The sequence below is a fragment of the Symphalangus syndactylus genome, chromosome 16 (assembly GCF_028878055.3).
Source record: "Symphalangus syndactylus isolate Jambi chromosome 16, NHGRI_mSymSyn1-v2.1_pri, whole genome shotgun sequence".
Classification (NCBI taxonomy): domain Eukaryota; kingdom Metazoa; phylum Chordata; class Mammalia; order Primates; family Hylobatidae; genus Symphalangus; species Symphalangus syndactylus.
The window spans coordinates 72,469,695-72,493,362 of record NC_072438.2 but is presented as its reverse complement, the minus strand read 5'-3'; the positions used below and the strand labels follow the sequence as shown (position 1 = coordinate 72,493,362).

Below are 23,668 nucleotides of genomic sequence, written 5' to 3'. Positions count from 1 at the left end.
TGCAGATATTTTCTCAGGCAGCTGCACATATTAAACAATTGCCATGGATTGTTCTCAACAAATAACCTAGGGACAAGGCTGTTCTTGCAGCATCAGCTCTGAATCAAGTCAAGTAAAGAGAAACCTTGAAAATGAAGCCTTTCAGAGAGCTGTTGGACAGGTCAAGTAATAACAATTCTGTGAAGATAGCGTTTTGGGGGGCCTCCAAACTTGTTCTGCCTCAGTGGCTGCTAGTGATGTTTCAAGCTTTTGGCTAAATTCCAGAGTTCTGAAAAAGTTGATTTTGGTCATTTTTTCCTGTGTTTTTGTTACCCTTATAGAGGTGTGGATTTTTGGAGGTCTTTATTTTTATCATTCCAGAAGTGCTTTTTCCAGTAAACTTACCTTTGAAATATGATATACGTAAAGGCACATATCAAAAGTATTCAGCTTAGTGAATTTTTTTTTTTTTTTGTGACAGTCTTGCTCTGTTGCCAAGGCTGGAGTGCAGTGGCACAATCTCAGCTCACTGCAACCTCTACCTCCCAGGTGCAAGCTATTCTCCTGTCTCAGCAGAGTAGATGGGATTGCAGGCACCACACCTCGCTAATTTTTGTATTGTTAGTAAAGACAGGGTTTTCACCATGTTGGCATGGCTGGTCTCGAACTCCTGACCTCAGATGATCCACTCACCTTGGCCTCCCAAAGTGCTGGGATTACAGGAATGAACCACCACACCCAGCCCAGCTTAGTGAATTTTTATATTAACCATCACCCAAACTGAGAAACAGAATTTAACTAGTATGTCAGAGCTCTCCTTCTTACCTCTTAGCAGTTACTAACCCCCCTTTACCAAAGTAAAGTGGTATCCAATAGCTGTAAGAACTTTCCTATCTATGGCTGGGTGTGGTGGCTCATGCCTGTAATTCCAGCACTTTGGGAGGCCAAGGTGAGTGGATCACTTGAGGTCAGGAGTTCAACCTGGCCAACATGGTGAAACCATACAAAAAATTAGCCAAGTGTGGTGGTAGGTGCCTGTAATCCCAGCTGCTCCAGAGGCTGAGGCAAGAGGGTCGCTTGAACCTGGGAGTCAGAGGTTGCAGTGAACCAAGATCATGCCACTGCACTGTAGCCTGGGTGACAGAGCGAGACTCCATCTCAAAAAAACAAAAAACAAAAAACTTCCTTGTCTAGTACCATTCTGATTTTTTCCAACTGTTTCATTCGACTTGTTCACATTTTCCCTCCAAACCACTCCCTTAATACATTTAATCCAATGGCTTGTTTTTTTTTGTTTTTTTTTTTGAGATGAAGTCTCACTCTGCCACCCAGGCTGGAGTGCAGTGGCGTGATCTCCCCTCACTGCAAGCCCCGCCTCCCGGGTTCACGCCATTCTCCTGCCTCAGCCTCCCGATTAGCTGGGACTACAGGTGCCCGCCACCATGCCCAGCTAATTTTTTTTTTTTTTTGGATTTTTAGTAGAGACAAGGTTTCACCATGTTAGCCAGGATGGTCTCGATCTCCTGACCTCGTAATCTGCCCGTCTCGGCCTCCCAAAGTGCTGGGATTACAGGCGTGAGCCACTGCACCCGGCTCTGATGGCATTTTTAAGTTGCATGTTTTATTTTTTTAATATTCAACTTTAAAAAAATTATGAACTAGCCTATTTGGGACATCCATTTGTTTCTGTCAAGCTCCTCCTGCCTCCCCAGATTCCTCTGTCATCATAGCCATTTCCCTATCAGTAAGCCAGGCCCTGGAGTACTGGCTGTTAATTCTCCTCTATCCCTTTTTCCCAGACTTGCAGACACCCTTGATCATCCACATAACAAGCGAAGCTGAGATGTCTTCAGGATAAAGTTACATGTTTTTTCATGAGACTTCTGCACAGTGTCCAAACACTTTGATCTGTACAGATAGAAAGAACACTTCTTGAGAGTCTTCTGGGAAAAGCCTTATCCTGCAATTCTGATTTCTTTGCTTTTCCTCACCAAGGCTTCTCAGGCTAATTCAGAGCCATTGTGGCACAGCTCAGACAGCAAGCAGTGACATTCTGAAGTTGCTTCTTCTGAGGAATTCACCTAGTGGGAAAGCAAGGGGGGATGGAAGACTTCCTTGGGCAATTTATGAAGTGTGGAAACCCAGCTCCCTGTTAGTGCTTTTCCTTATCAGAGATCATTACCTGGTAGAAAAGGAGATGTTCTGATGGAGGATTAAGCTAGATATAGTAAGTTACAGTGATATGGACATTTGAAAGTAATTGCTTGAGAAATGAAAAGAGGTCAAAGTGGTTGAACTTAATGGTACAAAGAATAACCATGGGGCCAGGCATGGTGACTCAAACCTCTAATCCCAGCACTTTGGGAGGCCAAGGTAGTAGATCATGAAGTCAAGAGATCAAGACCATCCTGGCCAACATGGTGAAACCCTGTCTCTACTAAAAACACAAAAATTGGCCGGGCGTGGTGGCTCACATCTGTAATCCCAGCACTTTGGGAGGCCAAGGCGGGTGGATCACGAGGTCAAGATATCAAGACCATCCTGGCTAACATGGTGAAACCCCATCTCTACTAAAACATACAAAAATCAGCTGGGTGTGGTGGTGTGTGCCTGTAGTACAAGCTACTTGGGAGGCTGAGGCAGGAGAATCACTTGAACCCGGGAGGTGGAGGTTGCAGTGAGCCAAGATTGTGCCACTTCACTCCAGCTTGGTGACAGAGCGAGACTCCGTCTCAGAAAAAAAAAAAAAAAATTAGCTGGGTGTGGTGGCACACACCTGTAGTCCCAGCTACTCAGGAGGCTAAGGCAGGAGAATTGCTTGAACCTGGGAGGCGGAGGTTGCAGTGAGCCGAGATCGCGCCACTGCACACTGCACTCCAGCTTGGGCAACAGAGCAAGACTGTCTCAAAAAAAAAAAAAAAGAACTATGGGGTGGGAAAAACTATAAATGGAGTGAAAATATTGGGCAAAGATAAGGGACTCGAAGTAACTAATAAAATGATTAAAAATCAATTCTGACTTTTAGTGGGTTTTTGTTTTGTTTTTTGTTTGTTTGTTTTAGAGATGGGGTCTCACTATGTTGCCCACACTAGTCTCCAACTTCTGGACTCAAGTGATCCTCCCACCTTGGCCTCCCAAAGTGCTGGGATTACAGGCATGAACCTGGCATGATTCCATTTATACAAGGGTCCTAGAATAGTCAAATTCATAGAAACAGAAAATGAAATGGAAGTTACCAGAGGTTGGGAGAAGGGACGAATGGAGAGTTATTAGCGGATGCAAAGTTTCAGTCTGGTGTGATGAAAAAGCCCTGGAGATGGGTAGTGGCGATGGTTGCACAACAACATGAATGTATTTATTGACACTCACCTGTACACTTGAAAATCATTCAAAAAGGTGCTTGCTTAAAATAATTAAAAAGGGTGCTTCCTTCGGCATCGTATACACTAAAATTGGAACAATACAGAGAAGATGAATATGGCTCCTGCTCAAGGATTTTTAAAAATAATTAAAATGGGTCGGGCGTGGTGGCTCATGTCTGTAATCCCAGCACTTTGGGGGGCCGAGGCAGGGAGATCACCTGAGGTGAGGAATTTGAGACCAGCCTGGCCAACATGGTGAAACCCCGTCTCTACTGAAAATACAAAAATAAGCTGGTCACGGTGGCGGGTGCCTGTAATCCCAGCTACTCGGGAGGCTGGGGCAGGAGAATCACTTGAGCCCAGGAGGTGGAGGTTTCAGTGAGCCAAGATCGCGCCACTGCACTCCAGCCTGGGAAACAGAGTGAGACTCTGTCTCAAAGAAAAAAAAAAAAAAAATTAAAATGGTCGATTTTATTTTATGTATATTTTACCACAGTAAAAAGATGTGCAGTTAAGTACAAACCTAGCGTGTGAGGAAAAGGTTGGGGTCACAGGTGGCCAAGGCCTTGGGGAACACGTTGGTGTCTTTAAGGAGGTTTTCCCTCGTTCCACAAGTCCCACGAGCAGGCCTGACCAACCCACTGCCACAGTATCATTAACACTGTTAGCACAGTCGGCAGCCACTGTCTGTGCCTGGTTGATTAATAAGAAAGTACTTAGCTTCCTTCCAAAACTCTGGAAAAATGAGACAAATGTCATTAAAAGGTTAAGGCACTTGTTGCTAACATCTTAAAAGTGGCCACTAGAAACAAAGGTGGAGGCTGGGCCTGGTGACTCACGCCTGTAATCCCAGTGCTTTGGGAGGCCGAGGTAGGCAGCTCGCTTGAGTCCCAGAGTTTGAGAAAGCTTGGGAGACATGGCAAAACCACGTCTCTACAAAAAATACAAAAATTAGCCAGATGTAGTGGCATATGCCTGTAGTCCCAGCTACTGAGAAAGCTAAGGCAGGAGGATCACTTGAGTCTGGGAGGCAGAGGTTGCAGTGAACTGAGATGGTGCCACTGCACTGTAGCCTGGGCAACAGAGTGAGACCCTGTCTCAAAAAAACCAAAAAACAAAGAACAAAAAAACGAATGGTCTTGATCTCCTGACCTCGTGATCCACCCGCCTTGGCCTCCCAAAGTGCTGGGATTACAGGCATGAGCCAGTTGCAGTGAGCCAAGATTGTGTCATTGCACTCCAGCCTGGGCAACAAAGTGATACCCTGTCTCAAAAAAAAAAAAAAGAAAAGAAAAGAAAAAAGAAACAAACAAAGGTGGAGATGGAAAAGTGACTCCATTTCAATTACCTGGGCCTTCTAGAGACCCTGTAAAGCCTTTAGGGCAGAGCTTTCTACCATTTATCCTGAAGGCTGAGACAATCTGGTGACCACCTCAACTGGGACCTTGAGAGCAGCAGTGACCTAGGCTCAGACTCACCTTGTGGGGACTACGGCCGTGGTGACATGAGGCTTCCTTGGCCCATCAACCTGTACCCTGTGCCTGCTGGGCAGTGCGGGGTGGTGAGAGACCAGGTTAGCCACCAGGATGCCATCATGCCAGAGATGAGGGATGCCTCAGAGGAGAAAGTTCTATGGGGTGTCCACTCTTCCTCCTCTGATGCAGAATTTGATGCAATGGCTGGACATTTATAGGCCATTTTCTTGGATGATGAATTCTGTTTATTACAAAGGAACTTCAAGAACAAGAAGCACTGGAAGCTAAGCCAGGTTTTGTTGCCAAGAGGAGGAAACAACCAAAAAGGGTTCCCCTACCCTCTGACTCCTTCTTTAAGGGACCCCACGGCTCAACAAGCCTGTGTCCAGTTGGAGCACCTGCCCTGCTCTCCTCCACTGCTAGCTGACCACCAATTCCAGGATTGAAGATACGGAACAGGATATGCCCATATTCTCCATTTTTAACTAATAACCTTTTTAGTGAAGAGCTTCTGCCTGAAGAGGGTTCCTGGAAATTAATATGGTTGATTTCATGACAACTAGACATCAGCTTAAAGATGAAGTGGCAAAAAGTTTCTTCAATTTATGAACACTCTTCCCCCCAAAATTCGAACTGTGCAACAGAAATAGAAGATAGAGAAAAGGGTCTAAGCTGTTGCTTAATAGTGAAAGTCTTTGCACATACCTTTCTGCTACCCAGCAAATTTTGTGTGGTGCTCATTCCTGGGGAAGTTTTTTTCATTTTGGTATTTCAAGCCCCACAGGTGGTAGATGACCTCAGCTTGTAGAGAAAAAAATAACCAGTGGTTAGGGAACATACCTTTAAGAGATTTATCTCATTTGGAGTGTTGCACACCGGAGCCTGTTGTGGGGTAGGGGGAGGGGGGAGGGATGGCATTGGGAGATATACCTAATGCAAATGACAAGTTGATGGGTGCAGCACACCAACATGGCATATGTATACATATGTAACAAAACTGCATGTTGTGCACACGTACCCTAGAATGTAAAGTATAATAAAAAATATATATACATATAAAGAGATTTATCTCATTTGATCTTTAGTTGGTCTAAATAAGGAGTGATCAAAAAGCAAGAAACATGAACTCTTCAGGAATATTTGCTTTTGAGAAATATCTGCTAGTGTTTCAAAACTTTGATAGCCTCGTGAAGTGGATTCAACTCTTAGATGTTTTTGAGGCAAAGAAAAAACATTCTATGTGTTAGAGGAAGACACTTCAAATCACTGCTGTGCTGACTTCTTCTTGTGTACATAATCCAAAGGTAGGGGAGCCGAAGGTTGGTCACTGATGTGTGGGCATCATTGAGATGAGATCACTGCAAGTTATTATCCCTCGAATATCTTCCACACCTTTCTTCTATGTGCTGTGCTGTTCTATTTAATGTTTTCAAAAGTGTTTCTTTTAGGGCCGGGAGCAGTGGCTCACACCTGTAATCCCAGCACTTTGGGAGGCCGACGCGGGTGAATCACTTGAGGTCAGGAGTTCGAGACCAGCCTGGCCAACATGGTGAAACCCTGTCTTTACTAAAAATACAAAATTAGCCAGGTGTAGTGGCGGGCACCTGTAATTCCAGCTACTTAGGAGGCTGAGGCAGGAGAATTGCTTGAACCTGGGAAGCAGAGATTGCAGTGAGCCAAGATCGTGCCACTGCACTCCAGCCTGGGCAACAAAAGTGACACTGCATCTCAAAAAAAAAAAAAAAAATGTATCTTTTAGCTTCAAGGACCCTGCCTCACTGACCAAGAAGATAAGAATTCATCTAGGGACAGTTACATGAACTCATCTTCTCAGTCTCGATTTCTAGAGCTGATGTTTAACTTTTCATCAATTGGACTGAGAAAACGAGAGCTTCATTGTCTTGGGTAGGGTCAGCATCTCTAACTAGCACAGCACCTAACACCTAGTGAAAACTCAACAAATGTTTGTTGAGTGACATAAGCGTTCCTTCTGAAAATGCACGTCTTGGGTTCGCGTATCTTCTTTCACTGGTCCTGAGGCAGTCCTAGTATTTCCGGCAGGCTCATCACTCATTGAGAATGTAGTCATAAACGCTTGTGGGTCTCAATTTGGAATGTCCATGATTGTCCACCTAAAAATAAATAGGAGTATTATGTGTTAAGTGCTTTTTAAATCTGCTATGTTTGCAGAAAGGATTCTTCATTGGTGCTCCCAATTTACCAGTCTGACTTAGATGTTTTGAAATAGAGCGAAATGTATCTTTATTAAAAAACAGCACAGTAATGGTATTTGTGTAAGCTTGTTTCAATGTCTTCTCTGTAAACCAACAGTAATTTTATTGGCTTTTTTTTTTTTTTTTTTTTTTTTTTGAGACAGAGTCTTGATCTGTGGCCCAGGCTGGAGTGCAGTGGAGTGGCATGATCTTGGCTCACTGCAACCTCCACCTCCAGGGTTCAGGCAATTCTCTTGCCTCAGCCTCCCAAGTACCTGGGATTACAGCTGTGCACCACCACGCCTGGTTAATTTTTGTATTGTAAAGACGGGGTTTTGCCCTGTTGGTCAGGCTAATTTCAAACTCCTGACCTCAAGTGATCCACCTGCCTCGGCCTCCCAAAGTGCTAGGATTATGGGTGTGAGCCACCGAGCCTGGCCAATTTTATTGTTTTTGAGGGAAAAATCCACGATTTTTACAAATGTCCCCAACTTGATCTAAATCCTCCTTTCTTTTACAACCCCTCCTAGAGATGGTGCTCTAATGACAAAAGCAGAAAGGTAGGCAAAGGTTTTTTTTTTTTTCTGAGACAGAGTCTCACTGTCGCCCAGGCTGGAGTGCAGTGGTGCGATCTCGGCTCACTGCAGGCTCCGCCCCCCGGGGTTCACGCCATTCTCCTGCCTCAGCCTCCCGAGTAGCTGGGACTACAGGCTCCCGCCACCTCGCCCGGCTAATTTTTTGTATTTTTAGTAGAGACAGGGTTTCATGTGTTAGCCAGGATGGTCTCGATCTCCTGACCTCGTGATCCACCCGCCTCAGCCTCCCAAAGTGCTGAGATTACAGGCGTGAGCCACCGCGCCTGGCCGGCAAAGGTTTTTCATGATCCCCTCTAGAAATTTCGTTTAGAAAAGGGTACCTCATCTGTCCAGGATTAGTAAAATAAATCATGTAGGCTGGGCGTGGTGGCTCATGCCTGTAATCCCAGCACTTTGGGAGGCCCAGGTGGGTGGATCACCTGAGGTCAGGAGTTCAAGACCAGACTGGCCAACATGGTGAAACCCAGTCTCTACAAAAATACAAAAATTAGCTGGGCATGATGGCGGGTGCCTGTAATCCCAGCTACTCTGGAGGCTGAGATGAGAAAATCTTTTAAATCCAGGAGGTGGAGGTTGCAATGAGCCAAGATCATGCCATTGCACTCCAGCCTGGGCAACTGAGCGAGACTGTCTTAAAAAAAAAAAAAATTAAATTAAAAATAAATAAATCATGTAGACTAATCCACTTCTGGAAGAAGAGGAAAGGTGTACTTGAGTTAATTCCTGCTGTGTAATAAGATTCTATGTTGAATTCTCAAAGAGAATATCAGCCTAGATCCCTCCCCACAAAATGCAGACTCTCCACCCCTGTGCTGTGCATTCTTGATGGTGAACTAGTCTCATACACACACTTTGCTGACGAGAAGCTCCAAGCCCAGTAGGTGAAGTGATGCCCTTTGGGTACCAGGGGGAGCAGAGTCAGGACAAGCAGCTAGGCCTCTGGACTTGCTGGAGCCTTCTTGCCAGGGAACAGCAAACTCCCACCTGCCAGCTGAGAATGGTTTTATATTTTTAAAAGATCATAAAGAATATGAGGCTGGGCACAGTGGCTCACGCCTGTAATCCCAGCACTTTGGGAGGCTGAGGTGGGCAGATCATTTAAGGTCAGGAGTTCGAGACCAGCCTGGCCAACCTGGTGAAACCCTGTTTCTACCAAAAATACAAAAAAATTACCCAGGCATGGTGGTCCATGCCTGTAGTCCCAGCTACTCGGGAGGCTAAGGCAGGAGAATCACTTGAATTTGGGAGGCAGAGGTTGCAGTGAGCCGAGATCGTGCCACTGTACTCCAGCCTGGGTGACAGAGTGAGACTCCATCTCAAAAAAATAAAAATTAGCCGGGCGTGGTGGTGTGTGCCTGTAGTCCCGGCTGCTTGTGAGGCTGAGTTGTGAGGATCACCTGAGCCCGCTAGGTAGAGGCTGCAGTGAGCGGAGATTGCACCACTGCACTTCGGCCTGGGTAAGTGACACAGTGAGACCTTGTCTCAAAAATAAAAAGCAAAAAGTAAATGAAGTAAGACTAAAGAAACTAAGATGAACAGCTAAGAAAGAGCAAGAAAATGTATACGCACATGGTATCTGTAAAGTTTGGAAACAGGTAAAGTACACAAAATTCTGTGAGATCTTCGATCTGTAAAAAATAAAATTATATTAAAAATTATCTCCTGTTTTTTTATACTTTATGGACTCCAGGGTCCACTGTTGGAGTGCAGTGGCATGATCGCGGCTCACTGTAACCTCCGCCTCCAGGGTTCAAGCAATTCTCCCACCTCAGCTTCCCAAGTAGCTGGAATTACAGGTGCCCTCCCTCACACCCAGCTAATGTTTGTATTTTTATTAGAGATGGGGTTTTGCCCTGTTGGCCAGGCTGGTCTTGAAGTCCTGACCTCAAGTGATCTGCCTGCCTCAGCCTCCCAAAGTGCTGGGATTACAGGCGTGAGCCACCATACCCCACCGAGGTATGTTTTAATCCCCAGAAATCCATGGAGCTACAAATGCTCCTCAGAGAGATCCGTGTAATCACGTGGCTCAGCAGCACAAACAGCCTCTCATCTCTGGACTCACAGTCTAAAAGATTTTGATAATTAACTTTTGTTTTCTACTTTGAAAAAGAAACTCACCCAAATTCAAACAGGTAAATAGTCATGTCAATTTGCAGGTGAGTTTTCAAAAGCTGATCTGGAGGCATTGTTCTGTGAAAATAAATTAAACAGAACGAAGGCTAGGCAGACAAGTCATCGTTATTTTCTTCACAAGGCCATGGTTTTCGGTGGTAGTTTTTCATTGACTTAGTAGAGTAGGCTGATATCCACATAAATGTAACTCTAAAACCTCCCTTCCACTCTCACGTTACAGCACAGTCAGGGCATCTAGGCGAGCCACAGATAATTCCAGGTCTGGGGCATTCCCAAGAGGCCAGCTCTGTGAACACATTCTGGACACCTGGCTTAGCTGACCTCCACATCAATCCTGTTGTGATAGTTTCTTCATCTTCATCATCCGAAGAGTCTCGAATGGGTCGGGAGAGAGGGCTCAGCCTCTGCATCCCCCATCCTCCCATGTGGCTTCTCAGCACGTATCCCTCCTGCCCTCCAGATCATCTGACCTGCAGGAACCCCAGAAGCTCTCACCAGAAAGAGATCTGGGTGCCTGTTCTGCATACATGTTGCCCTCTCCTGCCATCCCTGCATTGTTGCTAACTGCAGAAAGACAGGAAAAGGTCATCGCTTTTGAGTTCCTTCAGTTTGCTTTCAATTATTTTACTCTCCTCCAGAGGTCAACTTTGAAGACGAGTTCTGCTAACAGGGGGTGCAAAATCTTAATTTATCTTTGTAGTACTCCTTGAAGAGGACTTCAGAGTTCAAAGCTAACAGTAAGAAGAATGTTTGCTTTAGTGATCTTTTATCATTTTATCCTTTGTAATGACCACAGAAGAGAAAGGAGTTTGCACGTAAGTTATAAATAATCATGTCAAGAGAAAATGTGGTAAAAGAAAAAAAACCAGATTTTAAGAACTCATTGGTGTTATTATAGAGTAAATAACTGGCAAATACTTGGTTCATGAGCACATTTAAGGTTTAGAACTGAGATCTACTGCCTAAGAGACAGGAACCTGAGCTTTTAGGTATAAGGGAGATGGAATATAATCTTTATTTTCAAGAAGCTTAGGCCAGACATGGTGGCCCACGACTGTCATCCCAGCACTTTGGGAGGCCGAGGTGGGAGGATCGCTTGAGCATCACAAGTTCAAGACCAGCCTGAGCAACATGGCAAAACCCCATGATATGGTTTGGCTGTGTCCCCACCCAAATCTCATCTTGAATTGCAGTTCCTATAATCCCCTTGTGGAGTGGGAGGGACCTGGTGGGAGGTAATTGAATAATGGGGGCAGTTTACCTCATGCTGCTGTTCTTGTGACAGTGAGCTCTCACAAGATCTGATGGTTTTACAAGGGGCTTTTCCTCTTTGCTCAGCACTTCTCCTTCCTGCCACCATGTGAAGAAGGACATGTTTGCTTTCCCTTCTGCCATGATTGTAAGTCTCCTGAGGCCTCCCCAGCCCTGCTGAATTGTGAGCCAATTAAACCTCTTCCCTTTATAAACTACCCAGCCCCAGGCAGTTCTTTAGAGCAGCAGAGAATGGACTAGTAAACCCTGTATCTACCAAAAAATACAGAAATTAGCCAGGCATGGTGGCATGCACCTATACTCGCAGCTACTCAGAATGCTGAGGTGTGAGGATCACCTGAGCCCAGGGAAGCAGGCAGCTTGAGACTGCAGTGAGCCGTGATCATGCCAATGCACTCCAGCCTGGGTGAGACCCTGTTCAAAAACAAAACAAAACAAAACCACCTCGTTTTATTCTGAAGGTTTCTTTGACTGGGGGAAAAAAACCTGAAAGTTTAATTACAATGGGCCTTGCAAATGATATTTATATCTCCTATCCCCCACACTCATTCAAAGAGTAGTCATTTTCATTATTATATATATAATAATGTATATATATTTATTTATATATATATAGTATATATATATATATATAAATAAATATATATATATATTTATAATCCAGAAGTCTTTTATTTTTTTAACAATAGCTATTTTGCCACGAATTCCTAGGGAATGGGTTCCAGCAGCTCAGGCTCCTTCCCACTGGTTCTCACAAAATTTGCTTCTCTGGGTGGAGCAGGCTGGTGCTTCAGTTGAACCCAGGTACCTCTCTGTTGGGCTTCTTTCTTTTTCTGATCATTTTCCTCACACGTTTCAGGAAGCTATCTCGGCTCTTAGAGTGCTTAATGTGCTCAATATGCACGTTAATTCTCTTGGCAAGAATCTTGCCCTTAACTTGTTTGTTTACAACAATGCCAACAGCATGCTGGGGAACATTGTAGACTCTCCCAGTTTTGCCATGGTAACACCTGTGGGGAGTTCGATTTTGAACAGTACCCATTCCCTTAATGTTTGCAATATCACCTTTCTTATAGATTCGCATATACGCGGACAAAGGAATAACTCCATGCTTTCTTAAAGGCCTGGAGAACATACCGGGTGCCTCTCCTCTTTCCCTTTGTGTTTGTCATTTTGGCGAATTACTGGAGGACGGCGGTTCCACTCATTATATTTTTGAAGCCTCATTTTGGTTTACGTTTTTTTTTTTTTTTTGAGACGGAGTCTCGCTCTGTCGCCCAGGCTGGAGTGCAGTGGCGCAATCTCGGCTCACTGCAAGCTCCGCCTCCCGGGTTCACGCCATTCTCCTGCCTCAGCCTCTCCGAGTAGCTGGGACTACAGGCGCCCGCCACCACGCCCGGCTAATTTTTTTGTATTTTTAGTAGAGACGGGGTTTCACCGTGGTCTCGATCTCCTGACCTCGTGATCTGCCCCCCTCGGCCTCCCAAAGTGCTGGGATTACAAGCGTGAGCCACCGCGCCCGGCCTGGTTTACGTTTTAAAGTATGTTATCAAAAGGAAAGACATTTAAATTAGAAAAGCACTATCTACTGAGTTCATTAAGGCATAAAGAAGAAAGTAAACATTACTTGTCATCCCACCATCCAGTGGTGGGATATTGCTAATATCTGGTCTATTTTGTCCTGAACTTTCTCCGTGCACATGTGTACACACACACACACAAACACACACATCTACAAGAATGCGTGGGCTACACCCATCTGTGAGTATGAACTTAATGAGTCCTGATTCTACCACTTACCAAATGTGTGACCTTGGGTTATTTCTTAACCCCTCTAAGCCAGGCTTTCCCTAACTGTAAAATGGAATTAGGAACAATACTCAGCCAGGCATGGTGGCTCACACCTGTAATCCCAGCACTTTGGAAGGCCGAGGTGGGCAGATCACTAGATCAAGAGATCGAGACCATCCTGGCTAACATGGTGAAACCCTGTCTCTACTAAAAATACAAAAATTAGCCGGACATGGTGGCAGGCACCTGTAGTCCCAGCTACTCTGGAGGTTGAGACAGGAGAATCACTTGAATCCAGGAGGCGGAGGTTTCAGTGAGCCAAAATGGCACCACTTCACTCCAGTCTGGCGACAGAGTGAGACTCGTCTCAAAAAAAAAGAACAACACCTGGCTGGGCGCAGTGGCTCACACCTGTAATCCCAGCACTTTAGGAGGCTGAGGCAGGCGGATCATGAGGTCAGGAGTTCGAGACCAGCCTAGCCAATATGGTAAAACCCCATCTCTACTAAAAATACAAAAATTAGCCGGGTGTGGTGGCGCATACCTGTAGTCCCAGCTACTCGGGAAGCTGAGGCAGGAGAATCACTTGAACCTGGGAGGTGGAGGTTGCAGTGAGCCGAGATCGTGCCATTGCACTCCAGCCTGGGTAACAGAGCAAGACTCCATCTCAAAAAAAAAAAAAAGAATAATATCTAACTCCTAAGGCGGTGAAAGATTAAATGAGGATCTGCATGTGAAGGCTTATCACAGGTACTGACACCCCATGAACACTTAATGAAGGTGAGCCGTTAATTTGTAACTTTCTCTTGTCACTTTAAAAACACATATAGCTTGATAAGCCTTTTTGTAGCTTTGAAAAACTACCAGTTCTCCTCCATTTCATCCCTGTCTTAGCGGGGATTTGCATATATTTGAACTCTTCTACACAAGTTAGAATCCTGAACCTACAATTACAGTCATTGTTAATGTAATGTTTATGCACACTTACAGTTACGTGCCAGCTCATTCTAGCTCACAACACCTCTGCGAGGTAATTGTCATTATCTCCAGTTACAGACGAGAGAATCCAGGCTGATAAAGGAGGGCTGAGATCTAAATCCAGGCCTACTGGCTCCACGGGCTCTGTTCTTCTCACCCGGCCGCTCATTCCGACACAGCCCATCCCCAGTCAACCGCACAGCCTTCCAAAGGCACTGGGTTAAGTCTGAAAGCAGTTTCCTGGCCCGAATCTGGCTGGTTCCTAATAAAGCAACTGCTATCTGCTAGGCGGGGAAGGCCCCTGGACCAGAAGTCAAGAAACCTGGGTTCCTGGAAGTTCCCACATCCTTTTCACAGTTTAATCACTTGTGGAGTGGGTAAAATAATATCTATCATTCCTTCCTTGTGGGATGAAGTGATAGCCAGATAAAAGTGATGATAATACTAACAATATGACAGGAGTTTAAGAAGGTATAGAAGTCTTTTGTGACTATGTACTGATACTTTTATGACTAATTACTAATACTTTCATTACTAGTTACTATAAACCAATAATAATGAAAGTTTTTGTTTTTTTACCACCCTCTTTTTTTTTTCTTTTTTCTTTTTGAGACGGAGTTTTGCTTTTGTTGCCCAGGCTGGAGTGCAATGGTGCGATCTCGGCTCACTGCCACCTCTGCCTCCTGGGTTCAAGTGATTCTCCTGTCTCAGCCTCCCGAGTAGCTGCGATTACAGGCACGCACCACCACACCCAGCTAATTTTGTATTTTTAGTAGAAACAGGGTTTCACCATGTTGGTCAGGCTGGTCTCAAACTCCTGACCTCAGGTGATCCACCCGCCTCGGCCTCCCAAAATGCTGAGATTACAGGTGTGAGCCACCATGCCCAGCCTATCACCCTTGTTTTTAATGATATTCTTCATGACTGTGGTAATTCAAAGTGTTTTCCCACCTTGGACATATTAACAACAACTTTTTCTTTCTTTTTTTTTTTTTTTTTTTTTTTTTAGATGGAGTCTTGCTGTGTCACCCAGGCTGCAGTGCAGTCGCACAATTTCGGCTCACTGCAACCTCCACCTCCTGAGTTCAAGCAGCTCTCCTGCCTCAGCCTCCCAAGTAGCTGGGATTACAGGTTCCCGCCACAATGCCCGGCTAATTTTTGTATTTTTTAGTAGAGATGGGGTTTCACCATGTTGGCCAGGCTGGTCTCAGATTTCTGACCTCAAGTGTCTGCCTGCCTTAGCCTCCCAAAGTGCTGGGATTACAGGCATGAGCCACCACGTCCAGCCATTAACAACTTTTTCTTGATCTCATCATGTCCTTCATTCCACGTTAACCAGCCTGCCCAAGTTTCCACCAGATCTTCCTTGCTACCCTGGTTCCGAGTCTCCCCCACATTGCTCCATGTGTAAACTGGAAAGCAGTCATAACAGGGTCACAGCTCCGCTTCATACCCTTTCCCTGCAGACATGCATTTATAAATGGGCTAAACTCCACCCTCCTCGGGGTTAAAGTGAGGTGGGCCTTTTGTACAGCACCACATGTAAACAACATGGCTTTTGAGATGGCCCCTAAAGCCTGGAGAGGAAGCCACATTTTTCATTTGTGAGAAAATTATTCAAGGTTCTATCTGGTCCTTTGCTTTTCCCAACTAGGAGCTTTTTCAGCTGATGGAGAACAGTGGTGGGCCAGATAAGATCAGAACTGAGGCTGGAGTCCTAAAGTTGCTTTTCTGGAGGATTTCCTAGAGTTGGAGAACATGGAATAATTAGGAAGGGGCATCTGATCCTTGAGGTCAATTTGGAAGAATTGAGGGAGCTACCTACCCTCAATTCAGTGTTTCCTGAATGTGGTTCATTGACTTGTAAAGATGAGACATTTTGATATATCATTATAAGAGAGCAAGTCAAGGTGACGCGCTCAATTGAATGGGTAATTGCTTGGGAAGGGAAGAAGGGTCAAAGTGGTTGAACTTAATGATGCAAAAAGAATGATCATGAGAAGAGAATTATAAACGGAGTGAGAGATGTTAGGCAAAGGTGAGGGACTTCAAGTCAGCTATAAAGAAAATGATTAGAAACCTATTCTTGGAAGCAGATGTCCGTCAGAGTGAGAAACAGAGACCATAAAGGAATATCTTCAAGCTTCTCAATTTTTAACAATGTGCATATGTTTTGTTTTCCGTATATTTACCTATTACTGAGTATAGAAATGATTTTTGTCAAGACCAAGTGGTAAGGACTTGGTTGTTATAAAATAAGATTGTCAGATTTAGCAAATGAAAAATTCCATGTGATTTTTGGGATCTACTTAGAGTAAAATAATTACTCATTTTTCATCTGCGATTCAAATTTAACTGGGTCTCCTGTATTTTATCTGGCAATGTTAGTATAAACCTGTGTAAGGAAAGGCACCAGCCTCTGCTAGATGAAGGTTTGCAGGAGAAAGGAACAGCCTCTGGGATACTATTCAGCTTCAACTCTCCTTTATAGAAGGCCCTTCATGGTAACACAGCACTCACTATTATAAAACCATCTGGCAGGGACGGGTGTGGGCCCGGGCTAGAGGTGAGCAATGGCTGTAATTGATTTTCTGCTTCTGAGTTTACATTGCCCAGTGCCCAGTTCTTAGGGATAGGTCAAAGCAGAAGACCTCTGTGAGCAGGAACAAGTTTCTTTGGTGCAAGGAACAGGGCAAGAGGAATGTATTAGTCCGTTTTCACACTGCTATAAAGAAATACCCGAGACTGGGTAACTTATAAAGGAAAGAGGTTTAATTGACTCACAGTTCTGCATGGCTGGTGGGGGGAGTGCAGGAAATGTACGATCATGGCAGAAGGCAAAGGAGAAGCAAGTACCTTCTTCACAAGGCGCCAGGAAAAAGAGCGAAGGGGGAAGAGCCCCTTGTGTTTTACACCATCAGATTTCAGGAGAACTCACTCACTATCATGAGAACAGCATGGGGGAACCACCCCCACGATCCAATCACCTCCCACAAGTTTCCCTCCTCTGACACATGGGGAGTACATTTTGAGATGAGATTTGGGTGGGGACACAGCCAAACCATGTCAGGGAAGATGGAGCAGGTACAGGCAAGGGTGCTTTTGTCTTATGCCTTTGAAGAGAAACCATGGAAAAATCGTCATCCTATGCAATTGACAGGAATATGTATTAATGGGATTAAGGTTGGGTAAGATTCTGTATCCAGTTAGTAGGAGTTTGTGAATGCTTCTTGCAGATGGGGGGACTGTTTTATTTTATTTTACTTTATTTTATTTTTATTTTGAGACATAGGCTCACTCTATTACCCAGGCTGGGGTGCAGTGGCGTGATCTCAGCTCACTGCAACCTCTTCCTCCCTGTTTCAAGTGATTCTCCTGCCTCAGCCTCCTCAGTAGCTGGGATTACAGGCATGTGCCACCATGCCCAGCTAATTTCTGTATTTTTAGTAGACATAGGGTTTCACCATGTTGGCCAGACTGGTCTCAAACTCCCAACCTCAGATGATTCGCCCGCCTTGGCCTACCTAAGTGCTGGGATTACAGGTGTGAGCCACTGTACCCGGCCTGTTTTATTTTATTTTCAAATAAAACAATAAAATATTGTGTTTTCTAAAATAAAATAAATAATGAAGTAGACTTAGATGGGAGGGAGTAGCCACTCTACACAAGTGAGATCACCACTGGAAAACTTTCAAGATGTTTGGGAAGGAGGCTCTTTAAGCCAAGCCCAGGTCTTGACTGTCTGGAATAGTGGAATAAGCTGGGCGACAGTGGGAGGAAAGGGCCATGTAAGATATTTAGGGGGCTGTGAAAACTAGAATGAAAGTCTGTGCTTTGTATGAAGGGAGGTGAGCGGCACTGTATACCTTGGAGCAACTCAGGGTAAAAGAAGTACGGTAATTGGTGAAAAGAAATTGCTGCAGGCAGCAATGGCAGAGAGGATGTGGAAGGGGTGAGGACGGGGGCCTAGCGGTGAGGAATCTAGCAAAAGGAAATGATTTTTGTACATAAGGAATTCTGTTGTTCAACATGTACCAGCCAACCCTTTACTGAGAACTTTATCACCTGCGGCCTCTGAGGATCCAGAGATGAGTGAATTCCAATATCTGCCCTCAAGGGATTGACAATCTAGCAGAAGGAGAGAGCCCGTACACAGAGCAACTCTGGAGTTTATTTGACAAAAGGGAAGTGACAAAGTGAGTCACTTTGGCTAGGCACCATCTGTTCCTGCCTGGATTCCTGTGACAGCTTCCCCACCCCTCTTTCCACCTCTGTCCAGCTGGCCTTCTGGGATGCGCTCCTCCTGGAATTCAGTGTCATCTCTTTCTCTCTCTCTCTCTCTTTCTCCCTCTTCTGTTTTGAGATGAAGTTTCACTCTTGTTGCCCAGGCTGGAGTGTAATCCCAGGCAATGGTGCGATCTCGGCTCCCTGTTATCTCTGCCTCCCGGGTTCAAGCAATTCTCCTGTCTCAGCCTCCTGAGTACCTGGGATTACAGGCATCTGCCACCATGCCCCGGCTAATTTTTGTATTTTTAATAGAGACAGGATTTCACTATGTTGGCTAGGCTGGTCTCGTACTCCTGACCTCAAGCTATCTGCCCGCCTTGGCCTCCCGAAGTGCTCGGATCACAGGCGTGAGCCACTGCGCCCAGCCCAAAATATTTTAAAGTAATTTTCAAAAAATATAAAGAGTCAGTAGGGACATTCCAGGCAAGGTGATGGCCATCAGAAAAGTTCATGAGTGAATTCACGATCGTCTTTTCTTGGTGTGAGTTAAGTCCGTGTAAATGGATGTCTGGGAACTTAAGTGTCAAAGATTTTTTTCTCATTAAGGGCTGTGTGAGTGAACTGATGTCTTTCTTCATCTGTACAATGGGAATAATAGTGTCTGCCACATGGGCTTTTGGGGGACGATTAAAAGCAAATTTAAAAGCATGATGCTGGCTGGGCGCGGTGGCTCACGCCTGTAATCCCAGCACTTTGGGAGGCCAAGGCGGGCGGATCACAAGGTCAGGAGATCAAGACCATCCTGGCTAACACTGTGAAAACCCGTCTCTACTAAAAGTACAAAAAAATTAGCTAGGTGTGGTGGCAGATGCCTGTAGTCCCAGCTACTCGGGAGGCCGAGGCGGGAGAATGGCGTGAACCCGGGAGGCGGAGCTTGCAGTGAGCCGAGATCGCACGACTGCACTCCAGCCTGGGTGACAGAGCAAGACTCTGTCTCGAAAAAAAAAAAAAAAGCAGGATGACTGGGACATAGTTAATGTCCAATCAACATTAACTGTGATTCTTTTGCTGTTGTTGTTGTTAATATTAGAGTACGAATAGTTGTTTTCCCATTGCCTAGTTCTGTACCCGATTTATAGTAGGCATTCAATAAGCAGTTGCAGGAATGAATGCATTTGAGTCTCTTGATTTATACTCATTTGTTCAACAAATATTTATTGGGCACCTGTATATGCTAGGCACAGTGCTAGGCCCTGGGAATAAAACAGTGTCAGTCCACGTCACCTTTCCCTATAAGAGCTTAACGTCTACAAGGGTAAGCAGACAGATGGATGGGCAGTGGGGATGCCACTTGGGCACAAAGGAGGGCCCTGAATATGTTCTAGGGAAGGGGTCACCTTCTCCCTGGAGAAAATGCTATCTAAGCTGAGTCCTGAGAGGTGAGTAGGAATTGGCAGTTGATAGTGGTTAGAGTGGGAAGGACAACTTCCGCTTCAGTATGTTCAGAGGCCCAAGGTAAGAAAGAACCTGTCTCGTTATGCACAGTGTGGGCAGGTGGTTTAGTTCAGGACATCTCCCAGAGATGCTTCAAGATGACTGGAGACTACAGTTCAGTTGTACATTTTCTCATATACAACTGCACACAAATTATTCATGTTTTTGAGACTGTGAAAGGTAGAAATGGAAGAAGATATTGTTACCACATCAGAAGAATGGGAGATGAGAAGAATTTCTCTTTCTCTCTCTCTGTCAGATGCCAGTGAGCAATCAGACTATCAAACATCTCCAGACATTGCCAAATGTCCCTGCGGGGGTAGGGGAAGGGTGTGTAAAATACCTGATTGAGAATCACTGGCTTACAATATCAGGCATCATCCTAGACACTCAGCCTCTCCTCCTCAACAAGCCCTTAAGGCAGATGGTTTAAAAATAAGGACAGGAAATGTCAAATGACTTACCCAGAATCTCACGGATAATCATTATGGGATTTGGACTTTAAACCTAGGTCTTTCTTATTCCAGTACATCTCCACACTGCCATATAACACACAGTTCCAACACCAAAGGAACTTCAGAGCTATTTGGAGAGGTGTGATGTGAACCAAGTAAGTTTCAGTGTGTTCCCTGGAGAATGAGTGATGTGAGCACTCAGAAGAGAGAGGTAACAGTGGGAGGGAGGTCAGGGAACATGTCCTGCAGAGATTAGAATGTTCTTTGCATATTTGTGGGCAAACAGTGAGTTTGTGCAGAGAAGTGGCAGAAAGTAAGATCCAGACACACAGCACTGGGTAGCAGTTAAGAGTAAGCAGTGGTTCCAGATAGACTGTCAGTTCCAGCTCCTCTACTTATTAGTTGTGTGACCACGAGCTACTTAGGTAATCTTGTCCAGTTTCATTGCCTGTAAAATGGGTTGCTCTAATAATAGTACATATTCTAAGATTGTAATAAGGATTTAATGACCTAATATGTAAAAGGCTTAGAACAGGTCTTGGCATCCTGTATGTGTTCAATAGATGCTAGCTACTTAGTACTTGGTTCTGTTGGACTTCAAATAGAGTTTAGAATCTATATTGTAAATAATGGCAGCTTTTGAATCAAGGCCTGCAAAGATACTCCACAGGTACCACAATCCCCCTTCCTGTGTGCACTGGAAGATCACAAATTAGTATATCTTTGGATCAGAAACCAGTCTCTGGTTCCATGAACTGTTCTGTTCCTGGAGAACTATTGTCAAATGGTTCAGCCCCTCTGTGGTGGCTTTGGGTTTGAAGCAGTTTGTTTGCTTGGTTGGTTGATTTTTTCCTTTGAGACGGAGTTTCACTCTGTTGCCCAGGCTGGAGTTCAGTGGCGCAATCTCGCCTCACTGCAACCTCTGCCTCCTGGGTTCAAGTGATTCTCCTGCCTCAGCTCCCAAGTAGCTGGGATTACAGGCATGCACCACTGCACCCAGCTAATTTTTTTTATTTTTAGTAGAGACAAGGTTTCACCATGTTGGCCAGGCTGGTCTTGAACTCCTGACTTCAGGTGATCCGCCCACCTCAGCCTCCCAAAGTGCTGGGATTAGAGGCGTGAGCCACCACGCCTGGCCAGGTTTGAAGCATTGAGGACATCTTCCCAACAGAGCTGCAAAGAGGGAAAGAGACATGGACATCTGTTCAGACGTCATTCACTCATCCATCCATTCAATCAACATTTACTGAATACCTTTTTAATTCTGGGCATCATGTTTCCATTAACTACATCTGGAACACCAATAAGTCACCACCCCGTCTGTGTGTCAGCTGAAAGTTGATTGGATAGAATTGTCATTGTTTAGTTTCAGGACAATTCAAAGTTATATTTGTGGATTGTGTCAGAATCCTGAGGTTTCTTCTCGTGCTTTGCTTGGTGCCATTGCTGGGCCTTGTGTTTGTGGAGAGCTGGTGGCCCTGGATGTGGTCAGGGATCTTCTCCTGGGAATTTCCGCTTTCTTCCTCTCTTCAGCTTTTTACAGCTGCATAAGGTTTAGATCTGTTAGCAAACACTTGTATAATCATGCTCCTCTCTGTTTACAGATTCAGGATAGATTGTCCTAATGGGAAAATATCTGTCCTTTAAAGTAATTTGGATCAAGGCTTTTTATTTTTTGTTTGTGTCTGGTTCACTTGCCTTTCTAAAAATCATTCTGCTGTCTGTTTCACTCATGAATCATCTATTGTTGATATACAACAGCACTCAATAAACCTCGTTAAAAATCTTGTCTTGATCTAAAAGTAGTTGACATTGGGGAAATATGTGACCCATCCATATGCTGTCTCATAGATACTGAATTGAAGGAAACATTGGATTGTAAGGCTCTTTGGGGACATCTGATAAGAAGCCCACAGAAATGACCAGCCAGAGGTCTGTGCTGAGCTGTGACATGAGTCTCTGTTCTGTAGGGTGGGGTTTGTTAAAGTTGTCAGGAATAAGGCCTACTTTAAAAGATACCAAATGAAATTTAGAAGACGACAAGAGGGTAAAACTGATTACTATGCTAAGAAACGCTTGGTGATAGAGGATAAAAATAAGTGCAACACACCCAAATACAGGATGAGAGTTCGCGTAACAGAGATATCATTTGTCAGATTGCTTATGCCCATGTAGAAGGGGATATGATAGTCTGCACAGCTTATGCACACACTGCCAAAATTTGGTGTGAAGGTTGGCTGACAAATTCTGCTGCAGCATATTGTACTGGCCTGCTGCTGGCTCGCAGGCTTTTCGGTAGGTTTGGCATGGGCAAGAGCTAGGAAGGCCAAGTGGAGGTGACTGGAGATGAATACAATGTGGAAAGCATTGATGGCCAGCCAGATGCCTTTACCTGCTATTTGGATGCAGGCCTTGCCAGAACTACCACTGACAATACAGTTTTGGAGGCCCTGAAGGAAGCTGTGAATGGAGGCTTGCTGTCCCTTGCAGTACCAGACGATTCCCTGGTTACGATTCTGAAAGCAAGGAACTTAATGCAGAAGTTAATGCATTGGAAGCACATCATGTGTCAGAATGTTGCAGATTATACGTGCTACCTAATGGAAAATGAAGATGCTTACCAGAAACCATTCTCTCAATACATAAAGAACAGCATAACTCCAGATATGATGGGGACGTATAAGAAGGCTCACGCTGCTATGCAAGAGAATCCGATCTATGAGAAGAAGCCCAAGAAAGAAGTTGAAAAGCAGAGGTGGAATTATCCCAAAATGTCCCTTGCCCAGAAGAAAGATCAGGTAGCTCAAAAGTAGGCAAGCTTCCTCAGAGCTCAGGAGCGGGCTGCTAAGACCTAAACCAAACAATTTTCTATGAAGATTTTTCAGATAAAGACAATCAACTTATTGACTAAGCAGCTGAAGAAAAAGAAAAAGGAAATGACCGACCAGAGCCTTGACCACCATGCTGGAAAACCTCATTTCAGTTCATGTGTCTTAAGGCATCACAGTCAAGAAGCATTTGTATTCATTCATTCCACAGTCACACCTACTGTATGCAAAGTTACATTATAGCTGAATAACTAAATGTATAAAGGTGAACCTTGATTTGAATTCTTCAGCTTTGTGGGAGACAGCAATGCACCCTCCCTATCAGAAAGTGAACCTGGGGCCAGGTGCCATGGCTCACTTCTGTAATCCCAGCACTTTAGGAGGCTGAGGCGGGCAGATCACCTGAGGTCAGGAGTTTGAGACCAGCCTGGCCAATATGGTGAAACCCTGTCTCTACTAAAAATACAAAAACCAGCCAGGTGTGGTGGCGGGCACCTGTAATCCCAGCTACTTGGGAGGCTGAGGCAGAATTGCTTGAACCAGGGAGGCGGAGGTTGCAGTGAGCCAGATTGTGCCATTGCACTCCAGCCTGGGCGACAGAGCGAGACTCTGTCAAAAAAAAGAAAAGAAAAGAAAATGGGCCGGGCACGGTGGCTCACACCTGTAATCCCAGCACTTTGGGAAGCCTAGGCGGGCGGATCACGAGATTAGGAGATTGAGACCATCCTGGCTAACACGGTGAAACCCCGTCTCTACTAAAAATACAAAAAATTAGCGGGGCGTGGTGGCGGGCGCCTGTAGTCCCAGCTACTCGGGAGGCTGAGGCAGGAGAATGGCGTGAACCCAGGAGGTGGAGCTTGCAGTG

The 23,668-nt window shown here is 44.9% G+C and overlaps 1 protein-coding gene and 2 pseudogenes across 3 annotated transcripts in view; all 3 read left to right on the top strand.

Annotated features, from left to right (window-relative positions):
* The window catches only part of PDZD2 (PDZ domain containing 2), a 483,697-nt gene that overhangs the window by 195,246 nt on the left and 264,783 nt on the right, over window positions 1-23,668 (top strand). The window lies entirely within an intron of this gene.
* LOC129465138 (uncharacterized) lies at window positions 3,402-3,498 on the top strand (annotated as a pseudogene).
* On the top strand, window positions 21,926-23,178 carry LOC134732689 (large ribosomal subunit protein uL18-like; annotated as a pseudogene).